Here is a 22,673-nt window from a genome sequence, read left to right as displayed (position 1 = left end):
AAAAAATTAAAAACTTGATAAGAAAAGTTTTGTCTTTGATAAGACATAGTTTTGCAAATGTCTTTAATGTATAACTTTATAGATGACAGCTGGATTCTTATGGCTGATTCTGTGATGTACTATTTTGGTTAAAGTATATAAGTATATGAAGAAAATCTAGCCTCATACAGAGATATAGCTGGGAAAGTGAATATTTCAATAATTATTTCAAGTAACTGTTGCTAGTCCTGATACTACACCTGACTTAACAAATGGTAGTTTCCTGAAGCCTAGTTACTTCTATGGTTTCTAAAACCATATCAATGAACTTTTCACATTCTATTGCATTAAAATTCATTGGTTTATCTAGCACTTTTACCCATATGTGATTTTGTATCATTATACATTGGTCATCTGGAAAATATTCACTGAGTTATTCAGGTATTCCAAACTGACACAATTCAGAATACAATATGACAGAAAAGAAAACCACATTCTTTATTATCATTAACCAATTCACAAGAAAAGCCTTTTCTATTTTTATTTTTGTTTACTGATTGATTTTTTTTTTTTTTTTTTGAGAGAGAGAGAGAGAGAGAGGGCACAAGTGAGATAGGGGCAAAGAGAAAGAGAGAGAGAATCACACAAGGGACAGAGAGAGAGCCAGGGAGAAGAAGTGGGGCTCACCCAAAGTGGGGTTCATACTCACCTGAAGGGGGGCTCGAGCTCACGTACCGTAAGATCATGACCTAATTTGAAGTTGAATGCTTAACCGACTGAGTCACCCAGGCGCCCCAAGAAAAGTCTTTAGGTATCTGGGAAGCTATGAAGCTCCCGGTGTTAGATACAAATTTTCCAAAATTCTTTCTCTTTAATTTTTTTCTAATGTTTATTTATTTTTGAGAGAGAAACAGAGTGCAAGCCCCTGGGAGACGAGCAGAGAAAGAGGGAGACATAGAGTCTGAAGCAGGCTCCAGGTTGAGCTGGCAGTACAGAACCTGACACGGGGCTCAAACTCATAAACCGTGAGATTGTGACCTGAGCCAAAGTCGGATGCTTACCCAACTGAGCCACCCAGGCGCCCCAGATACTAAATTTCACTTGAAAGTTTAATTTTTTTTTTAACCACTGGCTACAAATACAGCTGTTTTTCTTGAAGTGTTAGGCCCACTCAGTTCATTTTTGAGAAAAACAAATATCAAATACATAAGTTCAAGTAATCAGTTTGCCCATCCAGTTCTTTCAAGGAAAAAAAAAGGTATTCCAGAAAAAAGCAGCTAATTCAGCTCACAAGTCAGTTGAGCAAGGACTTTTTCTGAAGACGACTATCATGCTTCAGTACACAAAAGGAATGCTTTATGAATCCTTCTGTCACAAAGAATATTTTTTTTTAATGTTTATTTACTTTTGAGAAAAAGAGAGACACAGAGCATGAGTGGGGGAGGGGCAGAGAGGGTGGAAGACACAGAATCCAAAGCAGGCTCCAAGGCTCTGAGCTGTCAGCCCAGAGCCCGATGCAGGGCTCAAACCCATGAACCGTGAGATCATGACCTGAGCCAAAGTGGGACACTTAACTGACTGAGCCATCCAGGCGCCCCTACGTATCAACTTTTAAAGGGCAAAAAAATCAACTGACCATTTAAAAACAGAAAGAGAATGTAAACAGAAAAACAATTACTACAAAATCAAAGAGTTGCAGTTCAAAATCCTTCCACTAAGAAAATTAAGCCCAGATAGTTTTATAGTCCTACCAAACAGTGAATGAACAACAAACAATTACAACCTTAAAAAAATTCTTCTAGAGAATGGTAAAAAAAAAAACACTTTCTAATTCATACCGAAACGCAACCAAGACAAAGGATGCTAACACCATTCAGGAGGAAAAGACCGTCGTTTTAACATATGGTGCTGAGAAAACTGGATATCCACATGCAGAAGAAAGGACTTGGACCCTTACCTTACACTTTATATAAAAATTAGCTCAGAATAAAGATCTAAATATAAGACCTAAAAGTATAATACTCTTACCAAAAAACCATAGGTAAAGCTTAATGATACTACTTCTATGCATCAAAGGAAACAATTAACAGCCTGAAAAGGCAACCTATGGAACAGCAGAAAATATTTGCCAATCATGTATCTGGTAAGAGTGTTAATACCTAGCATAAAGAACCCATATGACTCGGCAACAACAATGATAACTATTAGAGTAACTTGATTAAAAAATGGACAATGGAATTTGAACAGACATTTCTCCAGAGGAAATATACAAATGGTCAAAAAGCATATGAAAAGATACTCAATCATTAGGAATCAACATCACTAATCATTAAGGAAATGCAAATCAAAACCATAATGAGCTATTACTTCACAACCATTAGGATGGCTACTATTAAAAAAAAAAACCAGAAAATAAGTGTTGGCAAGGATACGGAGAAATTGGAACACTTGTGTATGGCTGGTGGGAATGTAAATGGTGTGGCTGCTATTAAAAAACAGGACTGGGGGTGCCTGGGTGGCTTGGTCGGGTAAGCATCTGACTTCGGCTCAGGTCATGATCTCGCAGTCCGTGAGTTCGAGCCCCGCATCGGGCTCTGTGCTGACAGATCAGAGCCTGGAGCCTGTTTCAGATTCTGTGTCTCCCTCTCTCTGTGACCCTCCCCCATTCATGCTCTGTCTCTCTCTGTCTCAAAAAAAAACGTTAAAAAAAATTAAAAAAAAAAAAAACAGGACTGTAGTTCCTCACAAAATTAAAAATAAAATGACCATATTATCAACAGTATCATTTCTGGGTCTATATCCAAAAGAATTGAAAGGGTGTAGAAGAGATATCTGTACATACATATTCATAGCAGCATTATTCACAACAGCCAGAAGGTGGAAGCAACATACTTGTCCACTGGCAGATGAACAGATAACAAAATGTTTATACACACAATGGTATATTATTCAGCCTTAAAAAGAAAATTTTGATACATGCTACATTATGCTAAGTGAAAAGCCAGGCACAAAAAGATAAATACGGTATGATTTCACTTATATGAGGTATCTAGAGCAGTAAAACTCACAAAAATAGAAAGTAGAATAGTGGTTGCCAGGACGATGGGAGGGGGAGATGAAGAATGGTTAATGGGTATAGAGTTTCAGTTCTGCAAGATGAAAAAGTTATGTAGATTTGTTGTACAATAATGTGAATATACTTAACACTACTAAACTGTACACTTAAAAATGGGTAAGATGGTAAACTTTAAGATAGGTGTTTTTACCACAACTAACATTTAAAAAGAAAGATATAAGGGGCGCCTGGATGGCTCAGTCAGTTAGCCATCCAACTCTTGATTCTGCTCATGTCATGATCTCACGGTTCAAGAGTTCAAGCCCTGCATCAGGCTCCACACCGCCAGGGTGGATTCTCTCTCTGTTCTTCCCTTATATGTGCTCTATGAATGAGTAAATGAATGAATGAAAGGATGAATGAATGAGTGAGCAATATGTTGAAAATCCAACTGGGATAATGTAAGAAAAGAAAATTAAAAGCCAATCTGACTCATGAACACTAAAAATCCCAAACAAAATGTAAGCAAACCAGATCCAATAATTATGAAAAAAGAGAATCCATACTTGACTATATTGGGTTTATCCCAGGAATACTTAGTTAACCTAATCTGAAAATCAATGTAACTGACTACATTAATAGATTAAGGAGAAAAAATTTTAATCATCACTGAAGTTATACAAAAGCCTTTCAATACAACATCTATTCATGATTTAAAACAAGAGTCCTAGCCAAGGAAGAATAGAATGAAACTTCTTTAATTTGGCAAAGACCATCTTTAAAAAAAATTTACAAGTTATCATGTTAAATGGTGAAATTTGAAAGCATTCCTTTTGAAGTCATGAACAAGGCAAGAAACAAAAATTCGAGTATCTGAGGGAGCTAAGATAGTACAGTAATAACTCAGGGGTAGACAAAAAGACCAAGGGTACAGAAGAGAGAGTACAGAAATAAAACTACCCACATGAAAACTTGATTTGTGAGACAGGAAATTTCACATATCAGGGAAGAAAAGAAGAACTATTTCAATAAATAGCGTTGAGATAACCTATTATCCGTATGAAAAAAGTGAATTCATGTCCCATATCTCTCAAAAAAATCAGTTACTAGGAGATTTGAGGATTAAATGTGAAAACCATAGAGCACTTAGTTGAGAGAATGCCATCAAAAGTTATCAAGGTATACCATGAGAATAACCAACTGAATTCAATACTCAAATTATTTTAATCTTTTAATTTCCCTCCATATTTTATAAATAAATCAATTAAACAGCAACCATGTCAAAGCAAGTAGACTATCTGATTAAGAATATGATGCTAATGTAAAAGAGCTTCCAATGTCCAATGACTTCATATCTTAAAGATATTACATATTTATATCTGCATTAAAGATCAACATGTTATTATCAGGATTTGTTAACAAGGATTAAAAGAAAAAAACAAAAAACTTCATGGTGCATTCAGTAGGTGTTTATATCAATATATGTGGCTATATCTCATTTCAAATATTAGCAATGATGTCCATGGTAAAATCTAAAAAGTGTTTCAGGTAAGTGGGCTTGTTAGTTTGACACTTCCCACTGCCCCTTGAATCGTACTTTTTACCAAATACCAGAACCTATCTTGGATGCTTCAGGGAAGAAACACAATATATTAAGATAAAATCTCCCTTTGGAAGAGTAAGACTATATTTTAAAAAGGGGGGAGGGGAGAAATGGACCAAACAGACAACATACTCTTGGGACTTTCAAATAATTCTGAAATTAAAAGTGCCCAAAATATAAGTACAATTACTTAATATTATATAAGTGCAATTATTACAATTACAAGGACACGTCTTTCACTTGGGGAACTGTTAACACTGTATATATGACTGAAAGGATGAATTGGAAGGAAAATTTATCCCAGGATAATTTTTGCTTTACAATACGGAAGTGTGTGTCCATCATGCAAAGTAAATTCATTCCCATTTCATCCACCATCAAAACACCCTCCCCTTCACCCAAAACACACACATGTATACAAAGTGGACGTTTTCCATCTAAACTGTAAGCCTCTTGCTCACATGAAAACAAAATGATTTTAACCACACACAAGCTCTAGCACTCAGATTTGTAGTTTCTACATGCTGCCCACACAGCATTTTGTGAGCATGTGATTAGGAGGAATGATGCACAATCACACCACATTCCTTCCCTCAGCTCACACATCAAGAACTTGCCCTCTCAGCTGCATTCTTCTCCAAACAGCCATGGTCACCTTAGCAACCCAGTGCTCCTAATATGGACAGCTGGTCCATTTAAAGTCAGCCCTTCTTGGCAGGAAAAACGCTTGTTCTTCAAACTGGCGGAGAGAGGAGAGGTTTTCTTTTCAATACACATTACAGGGGTTGATTTAACTCGATCAGCACTTTTGTTCTGTGGCAGCAATTTGTGTCAAGTTTCAACCTATTCTGAGTTTTTGGTTTTTTGGTTGTGTTTTGTTTTGTTTTTTTTTAATCTGAAAGCAAGTGGCTAAAAAAAAAAGGCAGCTCATATGGAATTCTAAAGAGTTTAACGTGAAACAAAGAGTATCTGAAATAACTATATTCTTTTATAAAAATGATAAAGCTATCCACATTTTCTAAAGTTGAAATTTACTTAAATTACATTTGAAGTCTTAATATACAATAATAAATCAGAGTTTATTTCTGAGTAACAAAAACACTGCTAAACTTCAAAGTCCTATAACTCCAATCTACTCAGTAGACTATGAGTCAATCTGTGTTCCTTCATCCCACCACCTACATGTGAAATCTCTCACAATCTTTCCACAGGATCAAATGTCAACTAGGTATTGAAACCAAATGGTTAGCATATCCAAAAACACTCCAGACCTAGAACGCCCTAGGATAAAACTGGACTATTCAAAACCAAACTTGATCTGTACTTATACCATTAAAGCTAGCCTGAACCGAATTAAGTCACTCAGGATAAAAGACACAGGTTTATAACACAGTTTTCTTGATTTTCATACTACAAATGACTTGGGGGGAGGGAATTACTATGTACTGAAATATGTGAGATCAAATTCCTTGTTCCATTCCCACAAATTGAGGATTCTAATCTCCTATCCATCAAAATTAGACACCAAAGTGTCTGTTTACCAAAGTAAACAGCCATGTTCAAAACTTAAAAATATCTAAATGTATAGTATTTGTTCTAAATTGGAAATATTTCTGAAATAATGTTCCACATAACAGTAGCCAACAAAATCCAAGTTAATTTGTTAAGTGCTGCTTTAGTGAACCTGAAGGTTAAATCAATCAATTACTCTCTGGCTATATTTTTGTTTGTATATGTGTGTGTTTTTTAAAACTTTTTAGGCTATGAGGTTCTTCCAGGTTAGAAAAATTTCTTTTAATTTAAAACTAGTAATTACATCTTCCATTTAGAGCAAAATATCAGTTGATAGGGAACCTAAAGCTAAGTCCACTTCTGGTTGCATCACTTGTAAAATGAGAATACTACACTATCTGTTTTACTTAGGCCATCTCTTAATATAACAAAGTGAGACTAATGAAATTACTATGCCATATAAAATACTCAAAAACGAATGAAACTAGAGAAAGAGATTATGTTATCTGATGTATAATTCTCTGAACTGTTACTTTTAAAAACAGTGTTCAACAATGCATGGGATACCAACTCAATATTAACTTCAAGAGTTGCTGGTTGGGGTGCCTGAGTGGCTCAGTTGTCTCTCCCTCTCCCTCTGCCTCTTCACTGCTCTCTCTCTCAAAATAAATAAATAAAAACTTAACAACAACAACAGAAAAAGAGTTACTGGTTTTCCCACCAGAACGTGTATAAATACTTAAGTGTTGACATATAAATAACTACTTCTTTCAAAAAGCCTCAACATTGACTTCACTTTTAGCAAACATGAATTCCTTTACCCTTTTCCATTTCATGACTGAATTAGTAGAACATTTTCTCCTAGCCCCCAGAACTAAGTGCCCCTAAGATCCTCCTCCCACACAAACTTCTCCCCACAAGGTACCTTTAGCTTCTTCTCTGTGATGGAAGCCATTCCCTGATCTGATCACAGCTGTCATTGCCCTTCTTCTAAAGTCAGGGATCACCCCATCCTCTCATAGGAGTGTTCCTCTCTCTTTCCTCTTCATTACTGCAAGGCATACCATCACCTTGGACTTGGAGCTTCTCAAGTTCCCACTCTGACAGTTTATAGTTAGGGGATCCAACAGAAGTTGCTTCTGCTAATAATATGCTACTCTAGATGAAACTGTGTTTCTGCATCCCAAATTTAGAAAGCTGCATTTGTACTGTTTTTTTCTGTGTTAGATTCAGTGATGTGGATTCAGAAAACATGGTTATGCTTCAAAGAAATTAAAAACAAAGTAAGATGAATGTTCAAATATAATATGTAGAAATTAATAGGTAATCAGTAATAAGGAGGTTCCAAAATATTACTGGTATCTTTCAACTATTAAGCTTTTGTGGGCTAACACTGAGACCTGAGCATTTTAACACAATGTTTCTAGAAGAAAAATAGATGTTTTTGTTAGGTCCCACAATTTTTTCCTTTCACTGTTCTAACAGATTCTCAGCCTCTGAAACAGATGTTTATATTTCCTCTAATCTTCCATCGCATCTAATTCACATTCTTTAAATTCAATTCTAATATTTAAAAAGTGAACACAAATTGGCCTTTTCTTAATGCTCATTGTAACGTTCCTTATACATTTAAGGAATTTTCCATGTAACAGTTTCATTTTAATAAACAACCTAAAATACAACGTACCAGTTGGACAAAACAAATTAGACGAACATTCAACAACATGGCCAGATCTCAGAAAAACAGAAGAGTGAGGTGGGCGAAGGGGACTACAAGAATTGGACTAAGACCTACCATATAATTAAAATACACAAAATAATAAAACCTTTCCTAAGACATAAAAGGATAGATATGAAACATGTTAAAAAGTCACTTATATGAGGACTGGTAAAAGGTGAAAGAGTTATATGATCTAAAGAGACACCTGAGTATGTATGGGAACTAGTTACAAAGGAAAACAGAAAAATAGTCCTTTAATGAACCAATGAGGATGGGTATGACACAAACTGAGGAATATCATCAACTCAATACTTCAAACATAGCTATCCTCTTTCATAATAAACCAGTTGCTCAAAAATTTAAACAATTTTTTAAACTGTGGTAAAGTATATGTAACATAAAATTTATCATTTCAACCATTCGTTAGTGCACAATTAACAACAGTTTTTCTAAAGTTGTCATTGTCCCTTTAACCTTTGTGTAGGAAGATGATACTACATAAATATGAATAATCATGTTTTGATTATTTTCTACTCTAAAATAAAGTTACAAGAGCATCTGGGCATTTATAAAAATAAACATTTATGGAGCACTTACAGGGGAGCCCTATGGGTACCAGATACTATGATCCATCACTGTCATACGCTGTATTATGTGTCATACAATGTATTACACATCATACATTGTATTAATGTCGAAGATTCAAATTTCATTTTCCAAAAGAACAGGGACAAAGATGTAACAGATCAAGTTCACTAAGATTAAATCTTGTGAAATTTCTGTTTTCGCTTTAAGCATGATGGTCCAGGAAAATGGGGATCTGGATTTCTCCTGCAGTACTGTCTTTGAGTAGTGCCCTAAAGGATCAGATAGTGCTACACACAGGTTCCAGGACTCCCTGAAGCCTCTAGAAGTAGAAGAAAAACACAGGGGGAAAGCTACACAAGACACTTGTACGTGAAAACTATTGATGCATTGCTCCCCGTCCCTCCTCTTCAGCCAGTGGGTCCCTTTATTTTAACCCTCTGTTTTCAGGTTTCAGGATAAAAACTGACCTAATTAAATCTGTGGGAAAGATGTGTTTGAGGGTGCATGTTCCCCTCAGCACACATTACATTGAAAAAGGAGAATAAATGAGAAAGAGTTATTGATCTGAATAATTCACTTTATAAGCATTTTCCAGTTGTCAGATTAATCTGCAGTGATCACTACTACCTATACCAAAGAGTTCCTGAGAAAATTTAAACGATGGAATCTCTTAAGGCCAAGCAACTGATTTTAAGTTCTTGGCATACCAAGAGGAGCACACCAATATATACTCACTTGAACATTTCATCCTTCAGCAGTCCAAAGAGTATAACAATCTAAATGATGACTGAAAATCCATTGTAAAGATGATCATTTAGGATTTTTTTTTTTTTAATACTAGATGCTACTCAATCTTTTCTTATCTACCCAGTAGAAAGCACTCCATTTTTTAAACCAAATACAGGAGTTATATAATTTCCATAGGTGGAAACACAGCTAAATAATCTCCTTTAACTTAACAGCCCCTAATAGAGCTTCTATGAATCCTCTACTGCCCTGAGTCATTTAGGTAAAAGGTAAATGGGCCCCAATGGAAAAAGAGAACTTTTCTTCCTAAAATGGACAAGCCCACTCCTAACAATGCTAGGAATGAGTTCCTTAATAATGCTAGGAAGATGCCATGAAAAGCAGTATTTGAGTGTCAAAAGGTGATGAGTTTTATCACGTCCTTTTAATCTTAACTTCAAATAAGATGAAATGCATCTTGTTTCAAAATTCTGAGGTAGTAAAGAAGGAGCTAACAAATTTGTGATAATCTTGGAATAATCAAGAAAAGATATGAAATAAATATAGGGAAAAGGATTAAAAAAATCAAAAGCAATTAAGCCTGTATTCGACCATATTTGTTTTATTACTATATTAATAATTTCTTACCTTGTGGAATTCTCTTCTGAGAGAAACAGATACAATTCTGTTCCTAAAAAAATTTCAAGTAGAAAAGTTGAAATGTTAGTTTCAGAACAGGAAGTCCCTTAAAAATGAAAAGATAACAAAATGCTAATACAGTACATCCAGAATATTATGACACTTGATATTACGAAAGCTTAAGAGATAATAAGTCTCTAATAATAAAAGTACTTTAATATTTTATTAAAATATCTATAAAATTTATAATTTTTATTATTTTTTATTATTACAAAAACACTATTCCACTGATTATCAAATTATTTCTTCTAGGTAGACAATGATATCTTGGCACATTTTCATATTCTAAAATACCAGTACTCAACTGGGTTTTACTCTCACCAAGATTTGATACCTGAAGGGTAGTTTTTAAGTATAATCCATAGGTCACAAAATTCACCTCTTTAAAGTGTAAAATTCAGTGGTTTTTATACTATATTCAGAAAGTTGTGTAACCATCACCACCATATTATAGCAGAACATTTTCATTACCCCAATAAGAAACTCTGTCCTGAAGAATACATTATTTATTTATTTATTTAAATTTACATCCAAGTTAGTTACATGTAGTACAGCAATGATTTCAGGAGTAGATTCCTTAAGCCCCGTACCCATTTAGCCCATCCCCCCTCCCACAACCCCTCCAGTAACCCTCAGTTTGTTCTCCATATCTAAGAGTCTCTTATGTTTTGTCCCCCTCCCTGGTTTTATATTCTTTTTGCTTCCCTTCCTTTATGTTCATCTGTTTTGTATCTTCAAGTCCTCATATGAGTGAAGTCATATGATATTTGTCTTTTTCTCTGACTCACTAATTTCGCTTAGCATGATACCCTCTAGTTCCATCCACATAGTTGCAAATGGCAAGATTTCATTCTTTTTGATTGCTGAGTAATACTCCACTGTATGTATGTATGTGTGTGTGTATGTATGTGTGTGTATGTATATATATATACATATATATATATATACACACCACATTGAAGAGTACTTTTTTTTAATATATGAAATTTATTGTCCAATTGGTTTCCATACAACACCCAGTGCTCATCCCAAAAGATGCCCTCTTCAATGCCCATCACCTACCCTCCCACAAATTTAATTTTAAAATATAAAAGAAGCATACTCTTCATAACACTATGAGCAAAATGTTTTTTTTTTTTTTTAAATGTATAGAACAAAGACTGGTAAGGAAAACAAACATCCAAGAATTTTAGGAGTAGCTATACTTGGATAGTGGTATTATAGTGACTCTTTGTCACATGTCTCCTCTAACACTATGATTTTATAATATTACTTCTATGGTTCTTAAAAAGGTACAGCACAGACATACATTTTCTAGAGTCATACACTATAATTTGTACTACAATCCAAAGTAAAAACAGAAATACAAGTTAACACTTAAGAAAATGTCCACTATACTTTTTATTGAATGTTTTTCAAAGGAGATAAAATAAGAATAAATTTAAAAAGAAAATTTCGCCACACTTACTAATCTGGTTGAAAAGCCACAGCTGCATCTTACTTTATGACAAACTGACTGTTTCATCACTTTTGCATCTGGGCATCTACTTCTTAATGGTCATTTCTGAAATAAAGATGTAGTCATTAAGAACACATTATAACAAAAACACAAAATCTTTAAGGACAATTTTCTAAATTTTAGAGTCTACAAGAGAGGGAACTATCAAAACAATTCTTGAGCAACCTTCTAATAAAAAACATTAACAGGGCTGACGATGAGGTGAGAAGGATGGAATATAGGCTATCGTCCCACAGGACCAGAATTATACATTTCTGTTACACAGACTAAGTATAAAGATCTATAATTCTTCAGTTCTCAATGCCTTCCACTCACCAGCAGGGTCTTGCAACTCCCTAAGAATGCCATTTACAGACTAGAAAAGGGAAAAAGGAAGATGAAGAGGAACTCTAAAACCCCACATTTGAAAACAATAAACGAATTATACAGGTTTGTCTATTTCCCCTTGCATCTTTTTTTTTGAATGTTTATTTATTTTGAGAGAGAGAGAGAGAGAGAGAGAGAAAGCACGAGCAGGAAAGGGGAAGAGAGAATAACAGAAAGAATCCTAAGCAGTCTCCATCCCACACTGTCAGTGCAGAGCCTGATGCAGGGCTCAATTTCATGAAACATTACATCATGACCTGAGCCGAAATCAGAAGTGGGACACTCAATGGACTGAGCCACCAAGGCATCCCAATTTCCCCCTCACATCCATAGAAAGTAAGATCCAGAGAGAATTTTTACTGGTTTTATTTACAGATATCTTTTAAGCACTTAAGGCAATGGTTGCCATGCAGTAAGTGCTCAGTAAATATTTACTCAAAGAATGAATAAACTGACAAGTGATTTAACTTTAATTGATGAAATATTTAATCTGGTAGAATTTCAAAACGGCAAAGTCTCAAAACGCCATTCCCTCCACATATACACCATTGATATCAATGCCAACTACATCATCATTATTGTTTCTTCCCCCAGTAAACAAAGCCCATAATTAAAAGATAAGACATGAGGGGTGCCTGGGTGGCTTACTCAGTTAAGCGTCTGACTTCAGCTCAGGTCATGATCTCACAGTTTGTGAGTTCAAGCCCCGCACTGGGCTCTGCAATGAGAGCACGGAGCCTGCTTCAGATCCCTCTGTCTCTCCCTCTCTCTGCCCCTCCCCCACTCTCTCAAAAATAAACAATCAATCAATCAATGGATGCTACCAGCCTTCGAGGAATTTGTAATTTTGTTTTTGGAATCTTTGGGGAAAACTCCTAAAAGGGAACTGCTAGACAAATGATTGCTAAATGTTGCGGGTGGGGTATTCTTTTTTTTTAAACTTGTATGCTCTTGGGGCGCCTTGATAGCTCAGTTGGTTAAGCATCCAACTTCGGCTCAGGTCATGATCTCACGGTTTGTGGGTCTGAGCCCCGCATCGGGCTCTGCACTGACAGCTCAGAGCCTGGAGCCTGCTTTGGATTCTGTGTCTCCCTCTTTCTCTGCCCCACCCCTGCTCATGCACATGCACGCACTCTCTCTCTCTCTCTCTCTCAAAAATAAATAAACATTAAAAAAATTTAATAAAAAAAAAAAATGATCAACAGCTGCTAAAACCATTAGGTAAAAGATTGATGGGAAACCTCATAATGGCTAAATCCGGTCGACAAAACTTGAACCCAGTGATTAATCTTAACATCATTAAAAATGGGTCAATCAAACATTATGTGCAGAAATACTCATCACTATCCATTACGTATTCATCCCAGGAGCTCCAGTTTCAAAAGACATCCATAATATTACCACTTTCAACACTTCCAATCTGACCACCATGGTCCATGCCACCTTAGTTCTCATCTGCATTACTCTAATAGTTCCCTATTCGATCTCCCAGTCTCCCCCTCTGCTCATCTCAACAAGTCAATCAGATTAGTCATTTTCAAAAGAAAGTCAGATCATATCATTCTGCTCAAAGCCTCTAGTTGAGTCCATCTTACTAGCCTAAAAGCCAAAACCCTATAACAGCCATAAGGACCATGATTTGAAATATCCCTTCCACATCTCTCTAACCTCGTCTCCTCCTACTCTCCCCATTGTTCACTCCATTCTCGCCACATTGGCCTCTTTCCTTTCCTTAAACACTTCAAGCACATTCTCACTTCAAGGCCTCAGGACTTGCATTTCCCTCTGCCCAGAAAAGCAGATACGGGTCTTATACCTCCTCTACTTCCTCTAGGACTTGGTTTTTACAAGTTATCAAGTTATCTCATCAAAGAGACAGGTCCTGGTACCCTAGGCAAGCCAAAATATCTGTCTCTGATTTTCTTATCTGGCATAAAATATGCAAGGAGAAATATTCTGGAGATAATAATCATCTGAAATATGAACATCACCAATTACCATATCTTTTGTGTCTAAACATCTGTAAGACTATATTGTCCCTTTTATTTTTTTAATTTTTTAAATATTTATTTTTGAAAGAGAGAGACAGAACATAAGCAGGGGAGAGAGAGAGACAGAGAGAGAGACAGAGAGAGAGAGAGAGAGACAGACAGACAGACAGAATCCAAAAGCAGGCTCCAGGCTCTGAGCTGTCAGCACAGAGCCTGATGTGGGGCTCCAACCCACGAACCATGGGATCATGACCTGAGTGAAAGTTGGACACAACTGACTGAGCCACCCAGGTGCTCCTACACTGTCCCTTTTAAAAGATTCTTATGGTCCCAATTTCAAAGAAGTAATAAAGATATAACCACCATAGTGCGTTTTTTTTCTTTTTTTGGTTTTGTTTTTAATAAAATCATCTGTGCCATAACTCTAGGAAGGAGTAGTAAATGATGTGAATTAAATGACTCTCATTAAAAAACAACTAGCAAAATAAATGGCCCTTTCCCCCCACTCCTTTAGGGACTTCTGTTTGGGATTACATTATAAAGTTCCAAGTAATTTCAAAAGTTTAAACTACTTTCGAATTTGTTATCTTTAGGCACCGTGACCACCAGAAAGAATCAAAAGAACTAACTCTAACATGACCAGACTAGCTATGACATGGTAGGGATGTTTGAACTTAATTATTTTTCTTTAAATAAACAAACTCCCCCTGGGCTAAAGCCTACTCTGCCTTTTAAACATCCTGTGGCTGGCAAGCTTCAGAATCTTAAGAGATATAGCCAGGGGACAGAGAAAACAGCAAGTATGACTCAGTGATCACATTTAATAGTCTCTGAAGACCAAAACAAAGATACCAGTTCTGGCAAGAGTTCTCTAGAATTGCCCAAAAACTGACTTATCCACATACCTTTCATCTGAACAATCCTTTTTCACTTAGTTTAATGTTCACAAAGCATTTGTTATGTGCCTATCAAACCTTAGGTACAAAAATAAACCAAGAGTACAAGAAAAAAATCTGCAAGGGTTCTAAGAGTTGGATGATGAAATTTAATGTTAAAATCTGCTTTGTTTAGGGAGGGAGGTAAAGAGAAGTCTGAGTATTTTTGTGCCGAAATACCCCCACTCATTTAGAAATCAGACTTTAGCAAGTTCAACCACTTGAAAGAAGGCTAGTGATATTAAAGTAACCTTTCTTGAGCAACTTCTGTGCCAGATATTTACATTAGCTCACTTAATTCTCAGAACTTCTCTATGGGAAAGGTATTAACAAAGTACCCAGAGTAGTTAAACAACTTGTCCAAACCAGAAACAGGTCCAGGATGCAAGATCTTTCTTTCCACTATTATAATCTGCAGTAAAATAGAATAAAACTATTAGTCACAAATACCGCATCTGTCCTATAGGAATGACATGTAAATAAATCCAGGCTGCTCATTTAAGAAATGTGTTCCATTCTCCCAAAGTTGCTTTAGGTAAGAGGACAAAAGGGGAAAGTTCACTGTTATACATTAATAAGAAACCTCTGGCATTAAGAGACGAATCAGAAAAATATGCTACATTTAGGTCTGAGGGAACTGAGTAAAAGTAAATTAGTCATACTACAGTCACTAATTAGTATTCATTCACAATGATTAACCTGTATCACCTCTAAGTCACTGATGGCTGTTCCATACACTCTGAGAAGTCAAGGAAGAAACATTAAGATTTATTGAGTACATAAATGTTTTTCCACATAGTTTCTGTACTTTTGGGGATGTTCGAAACATTTCTCTCGCACGATATAGGTATATGGATACATACAAATATATACATTAAAGTATCCCATTAATTTCTTAAAATTTGCAACAAAATTATTCGTTATGATTTCTAATTTTCCTTTTCTAGAAAATTCTCTCATGTGGAACACCTTAGTTCCTGACTCCATGGGATAACCCTTATTGGCCTCAGTTCTTTATACTGAACAGAATCTAATTTTTAATGAGTCTTCTATCAGAAAATTATTTCTCTCAGAAATGTTAATTTATTATTAGGTGTACCCACTACCTAGGACACAGTAAAAGTAACATACCTATTGTAAAATAAAAAAGCCAACTACTTATCAGGACACATCACCCAAGAAAGGTAGCCTTGCTTCACTAATGTCCTCAGTTATTTGGAGAAAGTGAAAATTCCTTGAAACAAATTATCCCCATTGATTAAAAACATGCCATTTAAACACTGCACTTCTTTACAGAGCAGAGACTCAACAGATTGATGATCTAAAGTTTCCAAAGGCCTAAATACATATGCTGGTCTTCTAAATACTTAACTGTGACTTGAGAATTTTCAGCATAAATTAACACTTAAAAATTATCTCTCTCACAATTTTAATTCATTGCACTGATAGGAACAATGAAGGGAAAGGAAGAAAAGGCAAGGATACACTCTCCCCCAGGGCACTGATAACAACCTTATTTTTAAAAAAAAGAAAAAAAAAAAAAAAAACCTTAGGATTTTAGTGTTTCTGAACAACAAAATATTTTGTGTGCAGACCTGTCATTAAGACTATAAAGAGAGGGGTGCCTGGGTGGCTAAGTCAGTTGAACGTCAGACTTCGGCTCAGGTTATGACCTCAGGTTTATGAGTCTGAGCCCCACATCAGGCTCGCTGCTGTCAGCATGGAGCCCACTTCAGATCCTCTGTGTCCTTCTCTCTCTGCCTCTCCACTGCTCACTCACTCTCTCTCATTAAGTAAACATTAAAAAAAAAAAAAAAAAGACTATAAATAAAGATAATGGGTTTTGAGGTCAATGTTGGGGGCATCACCTACAGCATTTGCTATTTTGTTTTATATTTTAAGAAAATGGAAGTGCATCACGTACAGAGTATTATTTCTAAAAACCTTATCATAAATACAATGTCTCCTTACAGTTACTGTCTGCCTCTTTCTCTGTCCTTTCCCCTGGCACTCACACACACAGCATGAATTACTGTTATTTTTTAAAACTTTCATTTTGTATACAAACATGCTACACACATGCTGTCCATGATATAAAATGTATTTCTTAGTAAGAAACAATACGGTATCTTAACATGGGATTCTATGTAGAACATCAAGGTAAATATTTTCAGAGTTAATTTTCTTCTGTGTCTTCAAAATTATACATAACAAGGAGATTTACATAACAAGGAGATTTATACAAATCTAAATATCATCAAGTGTGTGGCTTTATTGTTTTTTGGGAATTTTATTTTATTATTTATTTATTTATATATTTATTTTACATTTATTCATTTTTGAGAGACAGAGCAAAAGTGGGGGAGGGGCAGAGAGAGAGGGAGACACAGAATCCAAAGCAGGCTCCAGGCTCTGAGCTGTCAGCACAGAGCCTGATGTGGGCCTTGAACTCACAAATCGCGAGATCACGACCTGAGCCGAAGTCGGATGCCCAACCGACTGAGGCACCCAGGTGTCCCATTTTGGGGGAATTTTAATACTATGCACAATAAAATATTCACTATGTCTTGGTATTAAAGCAGGTTTACCTTCGGTACTATTTATTCCAGAGAGTTAAGTTACTCGAATACTGAAAGACCTCAGTATTTGGTATCCTCTTCTTGAAGATGCTGTCCTCATATGTATGTGTCCAGGAACTGTCACCCAACTCCACTAACTTCCTCAAAAGTGGAAACACTTTTTATAATACTCACTTCAGCCCTTTTCTTTTCTAGGTGATAATCCATAATTTCAAAAATAGAAGTCAACCAAGAAGAGTTACAATTTTTTTTCTAAATTCCTACTTATCTGTTAGGAGAAAAATACCATCTCCTTTCTTCAGTAGCTCTGGTGGGCTCTAAATATTTTTCAGCAATGTATTGGAGACATTTTTTCCCACAACCAAACTCTAAGATAATTTCTCATGATGGGTATTGTACAAGGGACAAAAGAAAGAAGGAATGTCTTCAACTAGTTTCCAGCAAACTGAAAAACAGAATTCATGTCCCATGAAAAGACTTCAATAAATCCATATCCCGAAGCACTCAATACAACTATACCTGTTTTCTTTGAACTACAGCTATTTAATACCATTTCTCCTAAAAATCCACAGAACTTTTAGTTACAGCCATCAGAAAATTCAAAGGAATTCAGTGGCCCTCCATAACTTCTGCCTCCTTCATGATACATAAAGAACTTGCTTAATATTCTATATTTAAATGGCATGTAGGGGAGAAGATGCTAGGAAGGAGGGTGAGAAAGACAAGCCTCATAAATTGGCCATATTAGAAATAACAGAACAGATTTTGAAAGTAGGGGGAAAAAAACTGTGAAATCATTTTGTATTTTACAGGTGAAGAAACTGAAGCAGCTTATGAATAAAGAAAAAACTGAAGTTCATATTATAAATGGTATTTTCCCCCAAAGCTACCCATTCCAACAAATCTACAATAGGAATTTTTTTACATGTTTTTATTTATTTTTGAAGGATAGAAAGAGAGAGAGCATGAGCAGGGGAGGAGCAGAGAGAGAGGGAGACACAGAATTCGAAGCAGTTTCTAGGCTCTAAGCTGCAGCACAGAGCCCGATGCAGGGCTCGAACTCACGAACTGTGAGATCATGACCTTAGCCAAAGTTGGATGCTTAATTAACCAACTGAGCCACCCAGGCACCCCTACAACAGGTATTTAAGGTTAATGCATACATAGCATAATCACAATAGACTGTCATGCTGAAGAGTTTAAAAGAATGCATGAATTCTGAGTGTAGTATATTAAGTTAAGGGAAATTAGAAATGGCCTACATGTCCTTTAGGAAAGAGAGAATTGTAGTAAGTAACCTGTTTCCGATGGATCGCTCTTCTGGCCCAGGATGATGTTTCTTAAAAGATGACTAATTAAACTCACCATTAGCTAATGTCCATAAAGATAAGAAACTGCCTGTATGCCAACATCACATTTTCAACCGGTATCTTAATAAAAGAACTACTGCCCATTTGAGGGTTGCTGGTCCACTAAAAATATTAATAAAAGAGGCATAAATCTCAAAAGTAAAGTAGCAGAGGGGCGCCTGGGTGGCGCAGTCGGTTAAGCGTCCGACTTCAGCCGGGTCACGATCTTGCGGTCCGTGAGTTCGAGCCCCGCGTCGGGCTCTGGGCTGATGGCTCAGAGCCTGGAGCCTGTTTCCGATTCTGTGTCTCCCTCTCTCTCTGCCCCTCCCCCGTTCATGCTCTGTCTCTCTCTGTCCCAAAAATAAATAAACGTTAAAAAAAAAAATTAAAAAAAAAAAAAAAAAAAAGTAAAGTAGCAGAATAGCAGAATAAACATCAACTGCATTTATACAAAAATCCTTTGTATACAGCCAGCATTGGACCAAAACAAGAAATTCATAGAGAAATAAGAGTTCTCAAATTAAAATTTATATCCTAGGAAAGATCAGATGGAGGTAAGGACAAAAAACATAGTATATTCAATATTAAAAACATAATACACAAAGAGGACAAAAATCACTTTTAATTTCATGGACATTGAACTTACATCATGTATTTCTCTAGCACCTCACCCACATTTAGACTGCCTACAAGAGTATGTGTGTCAAAGGGCACTTGATCTACTCACTTTCACAAAAATTATAGCTGCCCATTTAGTCCCAAAGGCACAAGTGAATAAAATAACATTATTATAAAGTTCTATTTTGGTAGCACAGAAAAATCTGCAGGACAGACAGACTTGTACTAAAGGAATAATTAACAAGAGTTGTGGTTTATGAAGAAATACTCTAGCTTCGCTGACATCATAGTAACTATGGGAGTTTCTCTTTATGATTCTTCCCCCCAAACCAAGTTGGATACATCCCAAGTTAAATAACAGCTCCTGTTTATTACTCCTAGATATCACATATTTTTTTTAGCTCTAAAATAGAAGTACCTAAGTCAATTGGTACACAGGCTGGTACACAGGCTGAAAACTTACTGTTTAGAGAGTGCACGGGTTCCAACTTAAAAAAAAAAAAAAAAAAAAAAAAGGCCGCAATGATTTTCCTAAAACAGAGGAGGGAGTTCCACTGTTTGTCAAGCTACCATTACAAATAACCATGGACACAAAGAATGCTGCTTACAGAATAACATATGTGTCCCCTCCCCTTCCTTCCATATGTATTTGTCTCTCCCTGGTGTGTGTGTGTGTGTGTGTGTGTGTGTGTGTGTGTGTGTCAGAGAGAGAGAGAGAGAGAGAGGGAGAGAGAGGGAGAGAGAGGGAGAGAGAGAGAGAGAGAGAGAGAGAGAGAGGTTTCTCCCTTCCTGCCTCAGTCTTGGTCACTCTTTGTCTCCTCTCCTTCTTGTCCATCTGTCTCCCTCACACTCAGTAATTAGCTTCCAAGCACTGATATTCAGAAATAAAGCACTTTATCAGAGTGTGTAGGCTGTGGCAAAATCACAAAATGAGAAATTACAATTCACAACATGAGAAAAAGAAAATATTCAGTCAGTTGACAATAGATAATTAAAGCCACAAATTTTCAACTTCCTTTAAAATGCCTAAGTACATATATATATACCATACATAGATTTTAATAAACTGAGTAGAGTCGATCTAGCAGATTTATTCACAGGATTTTGAGCTAAATACATCGGGGAGAAATTTTCTAAAAAGAGTCCATTTAATGAAGAGGATGAGCACAGGCTTTGAGATCATGGCTCGGAGTTGGGGTCTCAGCTCTGAGCTGACTTAACCGTATGATCTCTCTTGGCCTACTTCACATGTAATGTTGTGAGGACGATCTGCGTAGTGCTTGTAAGGCACTTAGCATGGGGGCTGCCACACAGCGAGGGCTCAACACATGTTACATATAAAACATCAGACCCAGTGGATGTTTATCATTCTTTTTGTCTGCCTAGCATCTGAACTGTCCCTTAAGTTTGGGAACTTCCCCACCTTATGATCTCAGAAGGTCAAATAGTTTTCCTCATCTTAAATTTGAGACTCCCTCCCCCCCATTTGTGATTTCAAAAGGTTAAACATTTTCCCACATGTCCTATACGTATAGGGCATTAGCTCTGCCAAACACACATGCCCAGCCCAGACTATGAATAGGCAACTAGCGAGCAGGAGAAAGAGAGACCAGAATGAACTCTCTCTCACATTAACAGTGGAGTAACTGCAGCAAGGTCAAGTCCAGGGCAGAGGTGGCAGCACTTAGAGTCATCCAGAGCTAGCCGCGCCACTGGGGCAGGCTGTGGCGTCTGTCAGTCTGTCTCTAGATGCTACCAGCATCCTCATGGGAATCATTGTGCAATGTGATTTTGGGCATTGTTTCTGGCTGCTTAGCCCTGAATACTGGTTCTCTAACCCTGGAGCAACAGTTTGATGAGCCCCTGAGCTCCACTCAGTATCCTTTTAAAATACCCGATATGTTTGAACTGGTTTTTACTGCCACCAAGAATTCCTACTGACAAATCAGGTAAGGGTAACATCCATTTTCACTTGCCCCACCTCCACATGAGAAAAAAAGACTACTTTAAACCTCACCAGAGACACAAAAGTAGTGTTCACTTTCAACCAACTGATTTATCCTGTGAGGTCTTAGAAATCTTATTTTTATAAATTTTTTTTCCCTTTTTTTTAATTGAGAGAGAGAGAGAGAGAGAGAGAGAGAGAGATGTGCACATGCACAGGGAAGGGGCAGAGGGAAGGAGAGAGAATCTTAAGCAGGCTCAAGATTGTGGAGCCCAATGTGGGACTTGATCTCACAACTGTGAGATCAACTCCTGAGCCAAAATCAAGAGTCATATGCTTAACGAACTGAGCCACCCAGGCACCTCAATTACTTTTATAAATTTTAGATAATCATTTTCCTAATGTAGAAAATGAGAAATACCTAATCAACTTTAGATTTATATCAAAGGAATACAGTCAATAATAAGTATCAAAGGAATACAGTCAACAATAAGTAATGACACAAGAAAATGCCTACATGCAAAGAGTAACTATCATTGAGATAACAAATTATTCTAACATGCCTAAAACCATCCTGTATCTACTCTCAACAGCTTTCTTCCCAGTAGGAGTTACTACTCACTTGAGGCTCTACAACCAAGGCGCTCCCTCTGTTTCTAAGGGTCATTTTAAAGTCAAAATCTTAAAAATTATTATCTAAAGCCTTAAATATTCCTCTCTTTTGTGTGAACAAATAACTCGGTAAAATATCTGCATTTAACAAAAAAGTATTCGATTATCTGTTAAAACAGCGCAGCACAAGTAGGTACCTGAATCCCACAGGCTGATTTTTCAATATGTAAAACACACTCTTCTTCTTCCGCTAGATTTCTCTGCAGGGTTATTTTACAGTTCAATAATGCTTTTTCCACTGTTTAAAATGTTAAAGCGCAAATATGTTAATTTTATGACTAGCAGATATAAATGTGATACAAGGTTTGTGAGGAGGGTAAAACCAGGGGACTACATGTGTTTTGTTTTGTTTTGTTTTGTTTTGAATCTCAGGAGCCAGTTACCATTATAGAGTTGAAACTATGCTTTAATGACTATAAAAACAATCTAAACAATCAAACATAGCTTTAAAAAAAACTGAAAGTCTTTTTGGATTAAAATTTAGAACAAATAAGCATCTGGAAATGCATATTGGTATCTACTATATACCTAACATATTAAAAATTAGGAAGAAAAAAACCTGAATTTTGGCAGAGCTCTGTGGGGGAAGAATGAAGGCCATAGATTTTTAGCGTTCATGACAATCATGCCTTAGAGCTATGTTAAGGACAGAAGTAGTTGAGGCCATAAAAGTTAAACTACTTGCCAAAAAAACCTATCTTCTGATTTCTAGCTGAATGATGTCATTAAACTATCTTCAGCTTGTCCTTCAAATTGAGTCAAAATAAAGTTAGCTGAACACCATATGGTATTAATTCCTGGATTTAACAATAACAAA

General features: G+C 36.3%; 1 protein-coding gene across 2 annotated transcripts in view; it reads right to left on the bottom strand.

Annotated features, from left to right (window-relative positions):
• FRS2 (fibroblast growth factor receptor substrate 2) overlaps window positions 1–22,673 on the bottom strand; it is a 112,018-nt gene that overhangs the window by 48,957 nt on the left and 40,388 nt on the right. For both annotated transcript variants that reach the window (XM_045464831.1, XM_045464832.1), the window contains exons 2-3: window positions 11,351–11,446; window positions 9,832–9,874 (exon numbers count right to left, since the gene is read on the bottom strand). The gene's annotated coding sequence lies outside the window, so the exon portion shown is untranslated. The remainder of the gene's footprint in view (window positions 1–9,831; window positions 9,875–11,350; window positions 11,447–22,673) is intronic.

Source organism: Leopardus geoffroyi, chromosome B4, assembly GCF_018350155.1.
Source record: "Leopardus geoffroyi isolate Oge1 chromosome B4, O.geoffroyi_Oge1_pat1.0, whole genome shotgun sequence".
NCBI classification, from domain to species: domain Eukaryota; kingdom Metazoa; phylum Chordata; class Mammalia; order Carnivora; family Felidae; genus Leopardus; species Leopardus geoffroyi.
The sequence above is the reverse complement of the archived record's forward strand: the minus strand, read 5'-3'. Positions and strand labels throughout refer to the sequence as shown.